Raw genomic sequence first — 18,413 nt, 5'->3', positions numbered from 1 at the left:
GAATGAAGCTTAAAGTTGCAGTGCCATTTTCATTGTTACCATTATTACTCCGAGTGAAAGAAACCTATTTTGCTCATATAATGAACATAAATGGGCAGCGAATTGAAAGCCATTATATCAGCCCACACTATTTTGTAACCAAATAGTTGCAAATACCGATTTCCTTATTAAAAGATAAAAAAACACATCCTGTGTATCCCTTTCATTACTACATTAGAAAGTAAAACTACAAAAAGCTATTTAGCACATCCTGTCATTTTGACCACCAGCCTTTTTCTAACTATGGCATCATTTCCATATCCTTTGTTCTACAATAATGTATTCAAAGCTTATATCATAAATTAAAATAACAACCTACATACAAAGTAGCAACAGATCCTGTTCAGATCCTTAGACACCATTAGAGAACCCTGGTGTCAATGACACATTCAACAAATACGCCTTAGCTTCGGCACTTATTTAGGTCAGATTGCGGGAGAATGGCATCTGATATTTATATTACAATATTAAGCTCCATGATCACTGCGGCAGAATAAGAGAGGCTGATTTAGCAGTGAAAACGGAGGAAACTGGCACAGGGACACCAGATAATCCCATAGTCCAACTGAAACAAACACCAGTATAGAACCATAATATGAGGACTTACCCACCACAGATGGATTACATCACTCTTTCAGTCTTTAGTTGGAGACATTGGGCTGAATTTTGTCCTGGTGACGGGGATCCGGCAGCAGGTTGGAAGGTGGGGGGAGACCCCATCGCAGTATGTTGTCCATCGGAGCATTTGGGAGGTTACAGAGATCATTTTCAACAGGTAAACTGAATACATTGTTTTCTCCCTCAGCAGGGATAAACAGAATGAAAGGGCATGTGGTTTTAAAGAGTAGCAGGATTCCCAATGGTGCAGGGCCCCCCCCATCAACATGGTAAGGTACAGAAACTGCATGTGCTACCATTTTATCAATGTATAGTTGGTGTCCGACCATGCCTAATACATCATATTAGTGAATGCTCGCTATCCTGGCAGCAGCCACAGTTCCTTTATTCTGAGGCATTCTGCTGTTCCCACCATCTTCACACCTCCAAGAGATAAAGGCTACCCCCTCTATATGTGGCTTATGACCCTCCTTTGCCACCCGGCCCCACGAGGACAATGTGCATATAGTGGGAGCCACCATGGAACAGACCATCGGCGTGCTCAAGCAGTGCTTCCAATGCCTGGACTGCTCAGGAGAGCCATTCAGTACATGCCCAAGTGAGTGTCCAAGCTCATGGTGGTCTGTTGCATCGTCCACAACATGGCTATCATGAGGGCACAGCCTTTGTCACCAGAAATCCGGGGGCCACCTTAGCTGAAAGAGGAGGAGGAGAAGAGGAGGAGGCAGGGAGGATGCATTTTGGGCCCCTTAGTTCCGGATGGGCTGCCCAAGAACACCTACTCAGACTTTGGCTTCCATGAAACTACTTCCCTTTACCACCATAGATTGACCATTACCCACTGTTACATCCACCTGAGGTGCCCCTTGGCCACCAGACCACAATAAAGCCACCCACAAAACTCTTTTCATTAACATCTTTATTCAAAAACACAATTATACAAACAGAAATAAACTAAGGAAATGTGATTTTCTTTAGTAAAAGCAAAATACCGCGGATGCTGGAAATCTGAAACAAAAACAAGAAATGCTGGAGTCACTCAGCAGGTCTGGCAGCATCTGTGGAAAGAGAAGCAGAGTTAACCTTTCGGGTCAGTGACCCTTCTTCGGAACCCTTCTTTCTTTAGTGCCTGTTTTGTAGGTGCCATTGCCTGTCCTAGTGCTCCCATGCAGTGCTACCCCAGTTGTTGCAGCATGGCTGGTGGAAGGCTGCTGACTTTCACTGTGGGAGACTCAGATAGCCTTGCAGGACATTCTCAAACAGCTCTAGCTTTGGATTGCACCATCTTGGCATGGGCGGCAGCGGTCTGGGCTGGCTAGCTGAGAGGAAACAGCAAGGGTACTGGCAGAGGAGTGTGGGAGGATGGATGTTGTCACCCTGAGAGAGGACAGCAGGTTCATGCTCCATGGTGCCACAGTCACTTCCCCTGGGGTGGCACGTCAGCAACCCTGGTAATCTGTTGAAGATCTGGCTGCTGGACTACCACGACAGCCTTCATGGCCCTTTGACCACTGAGATCTGCAGCCATGATGGCAGCAGTCTAAGCCTGCATGGCAGTAAGCATGGATCTCATCATCTGCATCTGAGCTTCCACTGCAGCACTGAGATGTTGTGTGGCTTTCGCTTGTGCAGCAGTGGAAGCTGAGACAATGACTACCAGACACTGCATCACAGTTGGGTCCAGTGGTGCTGCCCTCAAGCTGGCCACCATTTTCATGCTGGAAAGGATGTACTCCAATCTCTGCACAATGCCCTGTGCCACATTGGATCCAGACTCCTCTATGCTCCTTGACAGTGATAGGAGACTGTCTGGCAGACCTGCCAATGCACCAAACATCTTGAGTTGCATGTTCATCAGCGTTCTCCAGTATGTCATCCGATCGAAGTCCCTAACTGAGTTACCTGCAGCAGAACATGTCTGTGACCTCACCCTCCAGGGAGCTGACAGATGAGCTATCCTTTCCCCCTGGCCTGGCTGCAGCCCACTAATGCCCAGTGACTCAACACACTTCTGTACTATTGTTAAGATTCCCATGGAGACCACCAACTAACCAAAAGAATAGAATCCACCAACTGACACCAATTTAGGAAACAGAAACCAAACAGACAAGATTTCACTTTTATAAATTTTGCTTTAACAGTCAAACCAAAACCAACATTAATTAAACATGAACTAACAGTTAAATCACGGTCGATATATATCTTAAAGGTTGCAAGTTAATTAGCAGATGCAACAAAGATAGTCCTTACTAATCCTTTGAACAGGCTTATCAGCAAGATGGTGCCAAACAGTTGCACAGAACAACAAAATCAGGAACTGCATAGGTAGTTTGCCAAGTCCTGTCCTCCACGATGCAAATACAGAAGTAATGAGGCCCCATCGATAGCAAGCGATGTAATCTTCCCTGTAACTGTTGGGTCTTGTCACCTCTTGAACAACCTCAGCCTTGCCCACAACAATCCTGATGGCGTGGTTCCGCTGATAACTTTTTAAGTCACTGAAGGCAACTGCCATAAGTCATTCAACAAAGGTCAGCCCTCAGACTAGGTTCCTCTGCCTGCAGTCAAAACAACTAATCTAGACTGCTGCTTTAGAGTCTGTTTCAATTCCAAGCAGCTTCTCTGAAAGCACAAAAATTTGTCTCTTCAAAAAAGCAACTGGATGAATTTTCTTTATTTCATTGCAGAACCCTTCTTGTAAAAACTGAAACCAGTGTACGGCAAAAAGAAAAACTGTTTGTTTAATGTTGTTCTGACCTCTCAGAACATTGAGGCTTTTAGTTTCATTTTCAAATCTGGGCCTGTCTCAAAAAAAAACGGCTTTGAATCCAAAGTCATAGCACTCAATAGGTCAGCTGCACACAACACAGTCTGCAAACTCTAGCACATCTCCCCCCTCAGGTAAAAGAATGCTTTATCATAGTAAGGTTTTCTTTCAAACAGTGCTAAAAATATAATGGCCGGGATTTTGTTGAGCTCCCAAGGTTGGTCTCCATGGTGGGGAGGGCCGGAAGATTGCAGCAGCAGCAGACCACCATGGAGCCCCACATGGCAATATTGGGCCCGATCCTTCCATTGGCAGCGAGTCTCTGTGGCGGCCTCCCCTGCCGCTCGGCGACGGGACCCAACTTTAAATATTGAAATGAAGGAAATTAATAAATTTAAATACAATTCATTGTGATCTTAGTGGCTGTCTGGCAGCCCTTTAAAAATGGCACCAGTGATTGGGTGGGGCGGACTGCCCTGTGTATTTAAATGAACCGTTGCACGCTAGATTGCGTGGTGTGGCAGTGGTGGGAAATAAAATTTAATTCAATAAGTTCTTAATACTATACATTTTTTAAAAATAAATAATTTATTGTATACTGTACAGGTAACATTTTCCTATGTTACAAATACACATAATTTTTACAAAATTATAAGGCTTAACCAATAACAAAATAGGATTCAGACATGGTAACATTTTCACATTTCAGAGCTTTCCTTCACTCTTACACTTTTTAAAATTCTGGACAGAGCATCAGCAATTACATTGCAATATGTACAATTTTCAGTGTATAGAGTGTAACATTAAGCTCCAGCTAAACAACCTGAGGTTCTGTGTTCAGAACTTTTCCAGAAACACATGTGGGTTGTCATTTGTATAAACTAATATTTCTCCTTGATTCCCCTTACATATACTTCAACTGTTGTAAAGCCAGTATCAGACTTAAAGCTTCCTTCTCAATAGTCGCGTACTTTGATGTTTATTGAGCTTCCTAGAGAAGTAGCTAACAGGCCACTCTTTTGTAGCATCATCATCTTGGAGCTCCACCGCTCCTACCCCTACATCATTGGTGTCGGTAGCCACTTTATTAAAATCTGGGCTGCAAGAGTTGGTTCTTTTATTAAAATGGTCTTTAATTTCTCAAATGCTGTTTGGCACGACACCGACCTATTGAACTTCATGATTTTCTTTAACAGATTAGTCATTGTGGTGACTGCTGTGCTGAAATTAGGGACAAATTTCCTGTAGAACCCACACATATCCAGAAATTGTAACACTTCTTTCTTTGTATTGGGTACACGAAATCAATTACCGCCTGAACCTTGGCCTCTCATGGTAATATTTGACCTTGACCCATGATATGTCCTAAATTAGTAGCTTTGGATTTGGCAAACTCGTTCTTTGCAAGATTTATGACAAGGTCCAGTCTGTCAAATAGAGCCGTTAAATGTTGAACATGATCACTCCGTGTGTCGCTGTACACTGAAAAGTCCTTGATGTAAACAACACAATTACTCAAATTGGCAATCACTTGATTGGACAATCTTTGAAATGTGGCCGGTGCATTTTTCATACAAAATTGCATGACTTTACAATGGAACAGACAATCTGGTGTCACAAAAGCAGATATTTCTTTGGCTTGGTCAGACAACGGGACTTGCCAGTATCCTTTAAGTAAATCAACCTTACTAACAAAGGCTGAGTTCCCCACCCTATCAATACAATCCCCAAGTCTTGAGATTGGATAGGAATCAGTCTTAGTTACCGCATTAACCTTTCAGTGATCTATGCAGAATCTTTCAGAAACCATCTGATTTTGGCAATAAAACAACAGGAAAACTCCAACTACCTTGACTGGGTTCAATTGGATCATTACTTAACAGGTATTGAACCTCCTCCCTGATTTTGTCCAGGGGTATCCAACCTATTCGCGTGAGGGTCCACATTACAATTTTCGTCCTACATAGGAGGTTAGTGAGCAAATTTTGTAAAGATATAGGTTTGTAAATTATTTTACTATTAATCAAAACAACAAAAAGTGTGCATTTTTCTGAGCAAGCTTTCAATAAGAAGACTAATTTATTAACTTACTATGTTGAACACTGATTTTGTGAGATACCTGGCATTGTTTTTGCTTGCACAAGTAGCCAATGTCTGCCCACACACTTGATATAGCGATGCGGTGTATTCAGTTAGATGTCCATCTGTCAGCATTGATCTTGATCTCTTTCTCTCCCTCTCTCTCTCTGTCTCCCTCTCTATGCCCATCTCTCCCCCCTTCCTGTGTCCATCCTTCTCCCCTCTCTCTCTCACCCGTTTCCATATCTCTTCTCTCTCTCTCTCTTTCCTCCCTCTGTGTTCATCTCTCTCCTCCTCTCTCTCCCCCCACCCCCATCTGTACTCCTCTCTTGACCCCCTCTTTCTTCCCTTCTCTCTCTAACCTCTCTCCCCCCTCTGTGTCCATCTCTCTCCCCCCTCCCCTCTGTGTCCATCTCTCTCTGCCCTCTTTCTCTCCTCTGTGTTCCACTCTCCCCCCCACCCCATGTTCCTCTCTTTCTTTCTACTCCACCGTGTCCCTCTCTCTCCCATTTCTCTCCCTCCTCAGTGTCCCTTTCTCCCCCTGTCTCCCGCCTTCTCTCCCCTCTCCTCTCTCCCCCCTCTATTATGTCTATCTCTTCCCCCCACCCCCGACTCTTTTTCAGCCTGCTCCTGGTTTAAGGGCTACCTGACTCACTCTCTCTCTCTCTCTCTCTCTCTGTGCTCCCTCAGCGAGGCGCTGCCCCACGTCTCTGGCTGTGTGCTGGCCTGCATCCTGTTCTGCCCTCGGCCTCTCTCTCCCTCTCCTCCACAGCAGCCATTCCCATTCACTTGCTCACTCCCTGAATCGGCCAAAAACTTCAGGGGCAGCCGATTCCAGCACGCCTGCGCCACGAACCACCAATCAGCGTTTACACAGCCCGGGCAGCCCGCTGTCAGTCACAGACAGTGACCAATCCCAGACAGGCGTCTGTCATCTGTCAACTGAAGATCCTGCCTACCTCCTCTGCCTGACCTACACTTTAGTAGGAGTGCCGTCAATTAAAGCCAAGCCATGGGCAGCCCACTGTCAGTCACACAGGATTGGTAGGCTGGATCGAAACCTTTGGCGGGCTGGATTCTTGCCCGTGGGCCATATGTTGGATAACTCTGCCTTAGCCAATTTACTGGAGTCTGTAGGGTTTTGTTTAATTGGTTTAGCTTCCCCTACATAAACCTTATGAATTGCCAAGGAAGTACGACCTGCCTTATCTGTGCATACATCTTATACTCCCTCAATAGGTCAGCAATGTCTTTCTTCTGTTGCTCAAGTAGGTGTTCAAGCACCTCATGCATCCCCTCGAACATCTCAGTATTTGCCAGCTTCACCACAGGAGGTTCAGTCTGGGAACTCTCAGTCTCAGACTCATCATCTGGTTTATCACATGCACCAGTATCACCATCTACATTCTCCACCACCTGTGCTACACCCACTGGCTGACTATTGTTACACCCCAGGTGGGAGGAGTGCACTGTCTTTTCTAGTCCCACTTCTCCACAGGTCACAACATATATTTAAAAACTGTTTACCCAGTTACTGATACAGTCACTCATATGCTCTACTCTTTATCCCAGAATAAAATACAGCAACTAGGTTTCTTTAATAAACAACTAAATTACCAGTTGATTATGAAACAAGACTTATGCAGTAAAAAAGCAAAGCATTAACACACAGATTGAAATATGAAAGTTCCCTTTTTAAATACCCCCCCCACACAAACTCACACACACATACAGAAAAAATAGACAGAAATTCTCTCTGCAGGGGTCTGTTACAAGAAAAATACAAAAAAAAGAATACTTTGGCCAAATATTTGCTAATTCTTGAAGAAAAAGAGCAGATATGGAAGGATGTCAGTTGTCTCTTTGGTCTGGCGTCCAGGTATACAGTGATAGTCCACTGGGATCTTTTCAGAAGCAGTTCAATCTGGAGATGTCGAGAAATAGTCTGATAGGCTTTCCAGCAGAAATGTGGCATCAGGGGCTTCTGCTATTACACTCTGGTTTCGCAGGGTTTTTTCAAAGACAGGAGGAAAGAGGAGCTGACACACTGGACCTCTCAGAGTCTCTTAGAGAGGTGCAAGAAAGATGAGCTGGCAGTTTATTCCTTGGCAGGATCTTCAACTGCTTTTCAAACACAGTCCACACCCCAACTGAACCAAAACAATTTCCCAAAAGCGAAACCACAAACAACCAGTCAGAACCTCCTGACCCTCATAAATCTTGACCTGCCATTTATCTATAAACATCTTCCCCGGGTCAACAAGGTTTCTGTTGTTTATTGAGCTTAAGGCATATAAATTCCAATAAAAGGTTGTTTTCAAACAAGACATCTCAGTGACCCTTGTAAAACATATGTCCATGGAGTCTTTTCAACAAAAACAAAGTCCAGCATCTATGAAATCTTCAACCTTCCAAAAAATGAATCCATTCCCACAATTTAAATATGAATCCTCAAAAAATATTTAACAAAAAACACTTTCATAACACTATGCTGATGGTCCTAGTACCTCTTTAGCATATTCGTACGATATACTATATGACTTTTCTGTCTGTTTGGGGCACTAACCAAATAGTTCACCTCATTGAGTTTTCTTTTGATACAGTATGATCCACTAAACCTAGCTTTCAACAGTTCACCAGGCAAAGGCAACAAAACTAACACCTTATCTCCAGGTTGAAAACGACATGCCTTAGCTATTCTATCTGCTTGTGCTTTCATCACCTGCTGAAAAACCTTAAGATGTTCTCTGGCCATCTCACAAGCTTTTGATAATCTTCCTCAGAACATCTGACACATAGTCTAAGAGGGTAGTTTCCTGATCCTGTGCCAAAAATCTCTCCTTAATGACTTTAAGAGGACCCCTAACCTCATGCCCATAGATTAATTCGAAGGAACTGAAACCAATAGACTCATTTGGTGTGCTCCTGCTTGCGAATAATAAATTTGATATTGTTTTATCCCAATCATGGGGATACTCAAAACAATAGGCCCTAATCATATTCTTTAGGATTTTGATATCCTTCCAAAGCACCTTGCGACTGTGGGCGATAAGCAGATGACTTGAGTTGCTTCACTCCTAAATTACGAATGACTTATTAAATATATGTGACATGAAACTTGACCCCGATCAGTCTGAATTTCTTTTGGCAACCCATACCGAGTGAAAAACTGGACCAACCCCACAATCACAACTTTCTCTGTGATCATTTTCAATGGTATTGCCTCTGGAAATCAAGTGGACAAATCCATGATGGTTAGGAGATACGTATGACCCAACTTAGTCATAGGTAAGGGTCCAACACAATCTACAGGAACCCTCCTAAATGGTTCATCAAATGCAGGTAACAGTATTAATAGGGCTGGCATAATCGAAGGCTGTGGCTTCCCAATCATCTGATATGTGTGATATGTCTTACAGAAGTCAACCACATCCCTGTGCAGCTTTAGCCAGTAAAAATGCATCATTACCCCAACCTGAGTCTTCTGAATACCCAAATGACCTGCAGCTGGAATCTCATGGACAATTCTCAAAATTTCACTACAGTAGCAAGGAGGGACAACAATTTGATGGATTACAGCCCAATCCTCATCAGCGGGCCTCTGGGAAGGTCTCCACTTACTTATCGGAATATTATTGTAAACATAATAACACTCAGGGACCTTTTCAGCTCCTGCCTCAGAACATGCCATCTGAGACAGGTTTCTTAAGTCAGGGTCTTCCTGTTGTGCCTCAATCAAAGAGGATCTGCTAAATAATTCACCATTGATAGCCTTGGTGCCTCTACCACCAAGATCTCCATCCAAATCCTTGAAGAATGTTTCAGCCAACCAAACACCTGAATCGTCATCCACAACAACTGAGTCTTTCTCATCTTGTTTAACCCTTTGAGCCTGAGATCTAGTCAAAACACAATCTGGGAATATTCCAGGAAATTCTTCCTGAAAAACCTCAGTTTCAGCAACCTCAGCTGGCTTTTCCAAAACTATTGGAGATCATTTCCTAGCAGAAAATCAACACTGTCAATAGGCAATCTATGAACAAAACCGATGGTAACAGGACCAGTGACCAAGTCACATTTTAAACCCATCCTATATAAGGGTATCAATAAATAGGGAAGAAATTCATGTCACATGCCAACATCAGTGACTGTGCCATCCCTGTATCTCTAAGGATAACAATTGGTTTGTCTGCCTCACCAGACAACTGTGAAGATACTTCACCCTGAAATAAAAATCTTCCATACTTTTCTGCAATCTGATTCACTCTATCAATGAATGTAGGAGTAACTACCTGTTTGTCATGAACGTTACCCGCTAAGACAATATTTCTTGGGGGGAACACCCTTTGACTATAAACGTGCAATGGACTTTTTTTCCCCACTTCCAACACTCACCTTCACATGTCCTTTCTTATGACAGAAATAGCATGTCGGTCCTCTTGAACCAAATTTTTACTCCTGGTTTTTGCTTTTACTAACCTACGGTGTCTGTCTTTTTACCTTTGTTATATTTCTCAATAGAACCAGATCTATTTTCCTTATCAAATTCATGTATTCTCATTTCAAATTGCCTTTGTCTTTCATTTCTCTTTCTTTTTCTTTCTCTTTGAATTCGTGTTCTCATTTCAAATTGTAATTGTCTGTCCGTTCCTGTTTCTTCTCTTTATAATCTTATCTTCTGTAACTCAACTTTGACTAGTTCTATTTGAATACTAGCAGAAACATCCTTTTCTTCCTCAAGCTTCAAGTGATGAACCAATTGTTGGATTATCTTTGCTTTCCTAGCCCTTAATTTTAACCTGACCCCTAGGTTCCCTGTTACAGCCTTCAGATTTTCTTTTGTCAACTGTTTCAAGGCACCAAGAGACAAATCCCTGTCCCACAAAGGCCTGAGCATCAAAGGTGCTCATGTTGATTTCCCACTGAAGTCACTGAAGACAACTGCCATAAGTCATTCACCAATAATCAGCCCTCAGTCCAGGCTCTTCTGCACGCAGTCAAAACTGAGATTGGGCATAACATACCATCACCCTGAATGCATTTGGCAACACCGGATGTTATGGTCTCTGTTGCAGTCAGCCCAATGATGCAGAGAACCATCTCCTCCGTTGGGCTCAAGAGATGAAGGTGTGCCTGTCCCCCACCAGTTCTGTGCTGCTCCATTCTATTGTGTGCCACCTTATCCTGCAAGAGAAAGCAGAATGTCAGTGATCATATAGCACTGTGTTTGGGGGATGTTCCCACCATAGCTGAATGGCTGGAGATATGTGAAGGCAGTGAGAGGTGGGTGTGTGGCTGGCAGCATTGGTAGTGATGAGTGAGTGATGGCGGATATGTGGTGAAAATCCTATTTATGTGCATTAACAGGATGTCTTTCACACTTTCAGTGAATTTACAGCAGTAAAGCAGGATTCGTTTCAAAGATATTCCTGGCCAAGGATCTGTCCTTCAGGTCCAAGATCATACAAAGTCTCCTAGAACATAAAAAAAATATGCACTGTGAATGTTTTAAATTAAAACTAGGCCTGAGCTAATTCAAAATAATCTGAGTTTATAGAAGTTTATCATTTTAAGAATTCAGTGGAAAAGAAAAATTTAATGAACAATTTCTTTTGGTTCATTTAATTTGGTTTATTTCCTTTTCCTCCTTCCTATATGCAAATTATAGCTTATAATATTTCTGTAACAGAATTTTTTAGTGATATCTTGCTTCATGTTTTAGCTAAATACGTGGAATAATTTTAGATGCCTAAATAAGATCAGAAGTCTTTGATCAGTTTGCTTCTGGGGTGGCACAGTGGCGCAGTGGTTAGCACCGCAGCCTCACAGCTCCAGCAACCCGGGTTCAGTTCTGGGTACTGCCTGTGTGGAGTTTGCAAGTTCTCCCTGTGACCGCATGGGTTTACATTGGGTGTTCTGGTTTCCTCCCACAGCCAAAGACTTGCAGGTTGATAGGTAAATTGGCCATTGTAAATTGCCCCTAGTGTAGGTAGTAGGAGAATTGAGGGAAGGTGGGGATGTGGTAGGGAATATGGGATTAATGTAGGATTAGTATAAATGGGCGGTTGATGGTCACCACAGACTCAGTGGGCCGAAGGGCCTATTTCTGTGCTGTATCTCTAAAGAAATAAAAAAAAAACGCATCAAAAAGATTACAGAGCAGCAAACAGCTTTTTCTTCTTTGCCATCCTTTTATTATAATGAAAATGTCAGATTTTAAATATTAAGACATCTAATGACAGTATTCAGAACTTCTAAAGCTGACATTTTAAAAGTTGTATAGCTTCACAGTAGCATTATGCCGGATCCTTCAGTACTTCAGTTCAGAAAGAAAACACTTTATTGCTGTGTCAAAATTGGTGGAGAAATCTCATTTTTGATTCAAAGGTTCAAACTGTCCTGACTAAAGGTTATTTGTTTCAGTCTCAGTGCTGCACTTAAAAGCACTTAATTCAGTTGGTGGAATTTCACCAGTTCTTGGCCTAGATCTTAGACATCTTATAAATACAAATGCAGCAGATGTAGAGATACCTATCTCTGCACCTTATTAAGGCTGGAAGAAGAACATGGCAGCGATTAACAGCCAAAGGGAGAAAATGGAAGGAAGGTGAAAATTAACCTAAAAACAATTACATTTCGCTATTAAAACAAATCTAATCTTTGAAACACCAGTAGAAGTACATGATGCAACAAACTATCTGACCTTTGTTGGAATTGTTCATAGACCTGAAATGTTAACTCTGTTTCTCTCTCATAGATGCTGCCAGACCTGCTGAGTATTTCTAGCATTATCCATTTTTATCTCAGATTTGCAGCATCGGCAGTATTTTCCTTTTGTAAGAGTGATGGAACGTTGGGATAAAGTATCAACAGATGAATTGATTAGAAAGATAGGTTTTAAAAAAGGTCTTAGAAGATGAAGGTGACAAGCGGGAGTAGTTAAGTGAGGGAATTGCGGAGGATGAGGCCTGGGTGGCTGAAGGTACTACTACCAAGCTGGGGGGCTGGAGGGATGCACAGGAAGCTGGAGTCAAAGGAAAAGAGAGTTCACTGGGAGCTGTAGTGTTGGAGGAGGTTACAGACATGGGGAGAGGTGAGTCCATGTAAGGATTTAAACATAATAATGTTTTTATTTGATGCATTGGGCTACTGGGAGTCAGTGTAGGTCAGAAAGGACAAGGGTGGTCGTCAAGCAGGATTTCGTGTAGGATATAGAAAAGAGTTTTCAATCAATTGAAAGATGGAAGATGGAATGTTGTCCAGGAGAGCATTGGAATATTTGAGTCTGGAAGTGACAAAGGTCAACCTTTCACATCAGTGGCAGTGACATTTACCACTTGGTTCAACTTTTATATCACAGGGAGCTTTGAAGCATTCACAGAGGACATGTTAGCTGTATTGTCATTTTTCCTACACTTCCATTAAAGAGGAACCTGAAACTCTATGGTGCCATACATTCTGCTACATGTGCCTCAGTAAGAGTCAAACACTGTAGGGAGGGGGGACAGAAGCACCACTGCCATTAAAAAGATCTTCCAGTGATCTCTGCAATTTGACACTCTTACTATAATTAGACATGAATGTTTTTGTATTGTCAAGAATGCCCTGACTTAACATTAGCTACCATTGTGAAGTTACTGACCCTTCTGGGACACTGTACTACAGTTCCTGGGGTATTGGAGGTAGCACTATCTGCCTCTGCACCTCCCTCCAGCCAACTGCACCAGCCTCTTTTGGAGCTTTCTACCTTCAGTGTCCAAAAAAGCTGAGTTCTGCCATAGGAATCCAAGGAAGTATCCACAAATCTGGGATCCCTTCCAGCTCCTGATATTATCAAACAGCTGAAAAGTGATGTTCCCCTTTAATATATCAATGATCTTCCCTCCATCATAAATTCAGCAGTGAGGCTTTTATCAATGATTCCATAATGTTTAGCCCCATTCCCAACTCTTCCAATATTGAAGTGGACTATGGATCCTATAGCAGAAGCTGGATAACATACAGGCTTGAACTGATAGTAGTCAGTAACATTTAAGCCACATAAGTGCCATGCAATGGCCATTTTAAATGACAGAAAATCCTGCCATCTCCTCGCCCTTCAGCAGCACCATGATTGAGTCCACACCATCAACCTCTTGGGTCATCAATGGCTAGAACCTTAATTGGGCCAGACATATCAACACCATGCCTACAAAAGCAGGGTACTCTCTAATGAATGGCTTACTTCCTAACCCCTCAAATCCTATCTCTCATCTACAACTCAAGTCAGGAGTGTGATGGAACATTCATTACTTGCCTAAATGAATGCAGCTTCGACAACATTCAAGAAGTTCGACAACTTCGAGAGTTGGAGAAAGCAGTGCCCATACCACTGGTTTCAACATCTGAAACCTCCATGACCGACATACTATGCTTGCAGTATGTATGACCTACAGAGAGTACTGCAACAACTTAATAAGTTTACACTCCTCCTTCCCCTGTAACCTCTACCCCAAAGAAGAACAAGGACAGAAATGTCATGGGAACACCTTCAACTCCAAGCTTCCCTCTAAATCACATGAACATGCGTACGAATATACGAATTAGGAGCAGGAAGTAGGCTACTCGGCTCCTCAAACTTCCTGCGCCATTCGATAAGATCATGGCTGATCTGATTGTAACCTCGACTCCGCATTCCTGCCTACCCCCGATAACCTTTCACCCCCTTGCTTATCAAGAATCTATCTACCTCTACCTTAAAAATATTTAAAGACTCTGCTTCCACCGCCTTTTGAGGAAGAGAGTTCCAAAGACTCATGACCCTCTGAGAGAAAAGAAATTCTCCTCATCTCTGTATTAAATGGGTGACTCCTTATTTTTGAACAGTGACCCCTTGTTCTAGATTCTCCCACAAGGGGTAACATCTTTTCCATATCCACCCTGTCAAGACCCCTCAGGATCTTATATGCATCATCCTAGCTTGGACATTTATGCCATTTCATGATCACTATCCCGTAATTCCCGACCTAACACTATTGCAAAAACATCACTACCACAAGGACTGCAGTGGTTCAAGAAGAAGGCCCCCACCATCTTCTCAGGCCAAATAGGGATGCGCAATAAATGCCGGTATCACCCAAATCCCAATAACAAATTTAAGAACAGATGAGAGACTAGCAGAATTGTCAGGCTAGTAGCAGATGGAATTTAATACAGAGAAATATGCAGTGATGCATTTTGGCAGAAAGGATAGGAAGAGGCAATATAGACTTAATGGCACAATTCTAAAGAGTGTGCAAGGATAGAGGAACCTGGGGGTTGATGTACATGGCTCGTTAAAGGTGGCAGGACCTACTGAGAGAATAATTAGCAAAGCATTTCATAAATAGTGGGTGGCACAGTGGCGCAGTGGTTAGCACCACAGCCTCACAGCTCCAGGGACCCGGGTTCGATTCTGGGTACTACTTGTGCGGAGTTTGCAAGTTCTCCCTGTGCCTGTGTGGGTTTTCGCCGGGTGCTCCGGTTTCCTCCCACAGCCAAAGACTTGCAGGTGATAGATAAATTGGCCGTTGTAAATTGCCCCTAGTGTAGGGAGGTGATAGGGAATATTGGATTACTGTAGGGTTAGTATAAATGGGTGGTTGTTGGTCGGCACAGACTCGGTGGGCCGAAGGGCCTGTTTCAGTGCTGTATCTCTAAATAAATAGAGGTATTGAGTATAAAAGTGGGAAGTTATGCAGAAGCTTTCTAAAGCTCTGGTTAGGCCAAAACTAGAGCATTGCGTCCAGTCCTGGACTGGACTTTAGGACCACACTTTAGGAAGTGAGTGGATATGAGAGTATTTGAAAGGGTGCAGAGGAGATTTACCAGAATGGTTCCAGGGAAGATGGATTTTAGCTACAAGGTTAGGTTGCAGAAGCTGGGTTGTTCTCCTTGGAGCAAAGGAGATTGAGGGGAGATTTGGTAGAGGTGTACAAGATTATGGACAATTTAAGGTAAAAAGAGAAAATTGTTTCCATTAGCTGACGGTACAAGGAGACAGATTTAAGGTTTTGAGCAAGAGATGCAGAGGAATGTGAGGAAGAGTTTTTTAATACAGCAAGTGGTTATGACCTGGAACTCGCTGCATATGACTGTGACAGAAGCAGAGATGATCAACGATTTCAAAAGGAAATTGGATGGGTACTTGTCAGAAATAAGCTTGCAGGACTAAGGGGATAGAGTGGGGGAATGGGACTGACTGAATTGCTCTACAGGCAGCTGGCATGGATGTGATGGGCTGAATGGCCTCCTCCTGTTCTGTATTGACTCTATGACTCTATAACTCTTAATATATTATAGATAACTGAAGGTATACACAATTAGTGTGAAGAAAGAGAGAGATTAAAACATTTTTTCCTGTTCTATACATGGATTTAAATGACTGATTAGACGAGATGATATTATAATGATAGTGACAGTTTAGATTACATACTGTATTAACAAGTTCTCCATTATATAAAGTTACTAATATATTATTCATGTCATAGAGTTATAAAGTTATACAGCATAGAAACAGGCCCTTTGGCTCATCGTGTCTGTGCCGGCTATCAAGCACCTATCTATTCTAATCCCATTTTCCAGCACTTGGTTCGTAGCCGTGTATGCTATGGCTCATCTAACTACTTCTTAAATGTTGTGAGGGTACCTGCCTCTACCACCCCTCAGGCAGTGTACCTGCCTCTACCACCCCTCAGGCAGTGTGTTCCAGAGTCCAACCACCCTCTGGGTGAAAAGTTTTTTCCTCAAATCCCCTCTAAACCTCCTGCCCATTACCTTAAATCTATGCCCCCTGGTTATTGACACCTCCGCTAAGGGAAAAGATTTCTTCCTATCAACCCTATCTATGCTCCTCATAATTTTGTAAATGTGTATATGTGTTCAAAGAATGCCCAATCTACAATTAGATTTTAATCATGAGTCATTTCTATATTTTGTTCGCATTATTTCTAACTAAAGGTTATTTTGTTAGCATTATCACTAACTAAAGGTTTCATTTTAGTTATCCTTCATTTCATATATATTGTGGGTTAAATAAAGGAAAACCCAATGTCTCACTGTGCAGACGGCCTAGAGGCTCAGTTTTAATGCTTCTCTTATTTTTAGTATTTCTTGACTAAGTGAGTAAGGAACTGTTGGTCTGTGGCCAGGAAACCTGAGATGAGCCTGAGATCACTTCCTAGTTTTATTCCTTAGAAACCTGCATGACGAGCACCAACTGAAGGATCAATCTGTAGATTTCTGAAGTTAACGCTATATGGTGGAATATAATCTTCCTCTCCTCCCTGTCCAACTGCTGGTTTGAATTTGGTCAAATTTGAATGTTAGCAATATTCTAGATATTGGGAAAGCAAGCTTCCAACATACAGAAAACCAGAACACAGAAGCTGACAGACAATTTCTGCATATCCTTGTCCATTACTTACTGGTAAGAAAGAATTATATACAATACTTTTACAAAATAGGATGTATGATTGGATATTTATGAATTGTATAATTTGGGATCTAAGTAATTACTCTACCATCTGATTCAACTGTGTGATTGTTAATTAAGATTAGTTTACAGAATGCATCAATGAAACATTATTTACATATGTGAATTCAAGTTCTATAGTAAGCCATGTTTTCATCCAGAGGCTGACAATGCTAAATGTTAGAAATTCTGAAGTGAAAAATTGAGTGTTTTCACAATAAAATATGTACAAAATAAAAGGCTCAATTTCCAAGAAAATGTAACTCTGCAAGATACTGGGGAAAGTGGGAGCTGTACCGTTAGGACGGCCTGCAGCTGAACTATGCTGGGACCAGTGTTTTAGTGAGTCGTATAACGAGGGCAGTAGAGAGGGCTTTAAATTAAATAATGGGGATGAGGGATCAAGTGAGGGAAAATGTGATAAATTAAAGAGAGAGCAGAAGGCAAGAGAGCAAGGTAGCAATAAGAGAATTGATAATCTGAATGTGGCAGGAAGGGACAGAGCACACAAATCTAAGAGTGCACAGGTTGTGAAAGTAATACAAGTAAAACAGAATTAAAGGCACTCTATTTGAATGCACACAGCATTCGCAACAGGGTAGATGAACTGACAGTATAAATAGAAGTAAACAGGTATGATCTAATTGACATTACAGAGACGTGGCTGCAGGGTGACCAAGACTGGGAACTGAATGTTCAAGGGTATTCGACATTTAGGAAGGATTGGCAAAAAGGAAAAGGAGGTGGTATAGTGCTGTTAGTAAAGGATGAGATCAGGACAAGAGTGGAAGAGGATCTTAGATTCAAGGTCTTAGGCTCAAGATGTAGAATTAGTTTGGGGAGAGCTAAAAAAACAGCAAGGGGCAGCAAATATTGGTAGTAGTTGTTTATAGGCCACCAAACAGTAGTGGTAATGTAGGGCATCGTATAAATCAGGAATTTAAAGGATCATGTAACAAGGGGAATACAGTAATCATCAGGGACTTCAGTCTACATATAGACTGGGTAAACGTAATTAGCACTAATGCTGTGGAGGACGAATTCCTGGAACATATACAAGATGGTTTTCTAGAACATTATGCTGAGGAACCAATTAGAGAAAGGGCTATTTTCGATCTGGTATTGTGCAATGAGAAAGGACTAATTAATAATCTCATTGTAAAGGAGCCTCTAGGGAAGAGTAACCATAATATGATATAATTTTACTTTAAGTTTGAAAGTGATGTAATTCAATGCAAAACTAGGGTCTTAAATCTAAACAAAGGAAACTACAAAGGTATAAGGGGCAAGTTGGCTGTCGTAGATTGGGAAACTACATTAGAAGTAATGATGGTAGATAGGTGATGGCTAGCATTTAAAGAATTAATCATGGTTTACAACAAATATACTTTCCTTTGGGGCACGAAAACCCAGCAGGGA

At 42.1% G+C, this 18,413-nt stretch overlaps 1 protein-coding gene across 3 annotated transcripts in view; it reads left to right on the top strand.

Moving 5' to 3' along the window:
- The first annotated feature begins 16,736 nt into the window (after nt 1-16,736).
- LOC137375621 (myotilin-like) overlaps nt 16,737-18,413 on the top strand; it is a 132,552-nt gene continuing 130,875 nt past the window's right edge. For all 3 annotated transcript variants that reach the window (XM_068043005.1, XM_068043003.1, XM_068043002.1), the window contains exon 1: nt 16,737-16,949. The gene's annotated coding sequence lies outside the window, so the exon portion shown is untranslated. The remainder of the gene's footprint in view (nt 16,950-18,413) is intronic.

This window comes from Heterodontus francisci, chromosome 12 (genome assembly GCF_036365525.1).
Source record: "Heterodontus francisci isolate sHetFra1 chromosome 12, sHetFra1.hap1, whole genome shotgun sequence".
Taxonomy (NCBI): Eukaryota; Metazoa; Chordata; class Chondrichthyes; order Heterodontiformes; family Heterodontidae; genus Heterodontus; species Heterodontus francisci.
The sequence above is the reverse complement of the archived record's forward strand: the minus strand, read 5'-3'. Positions and strand labels throughout refer to the sequence as shown.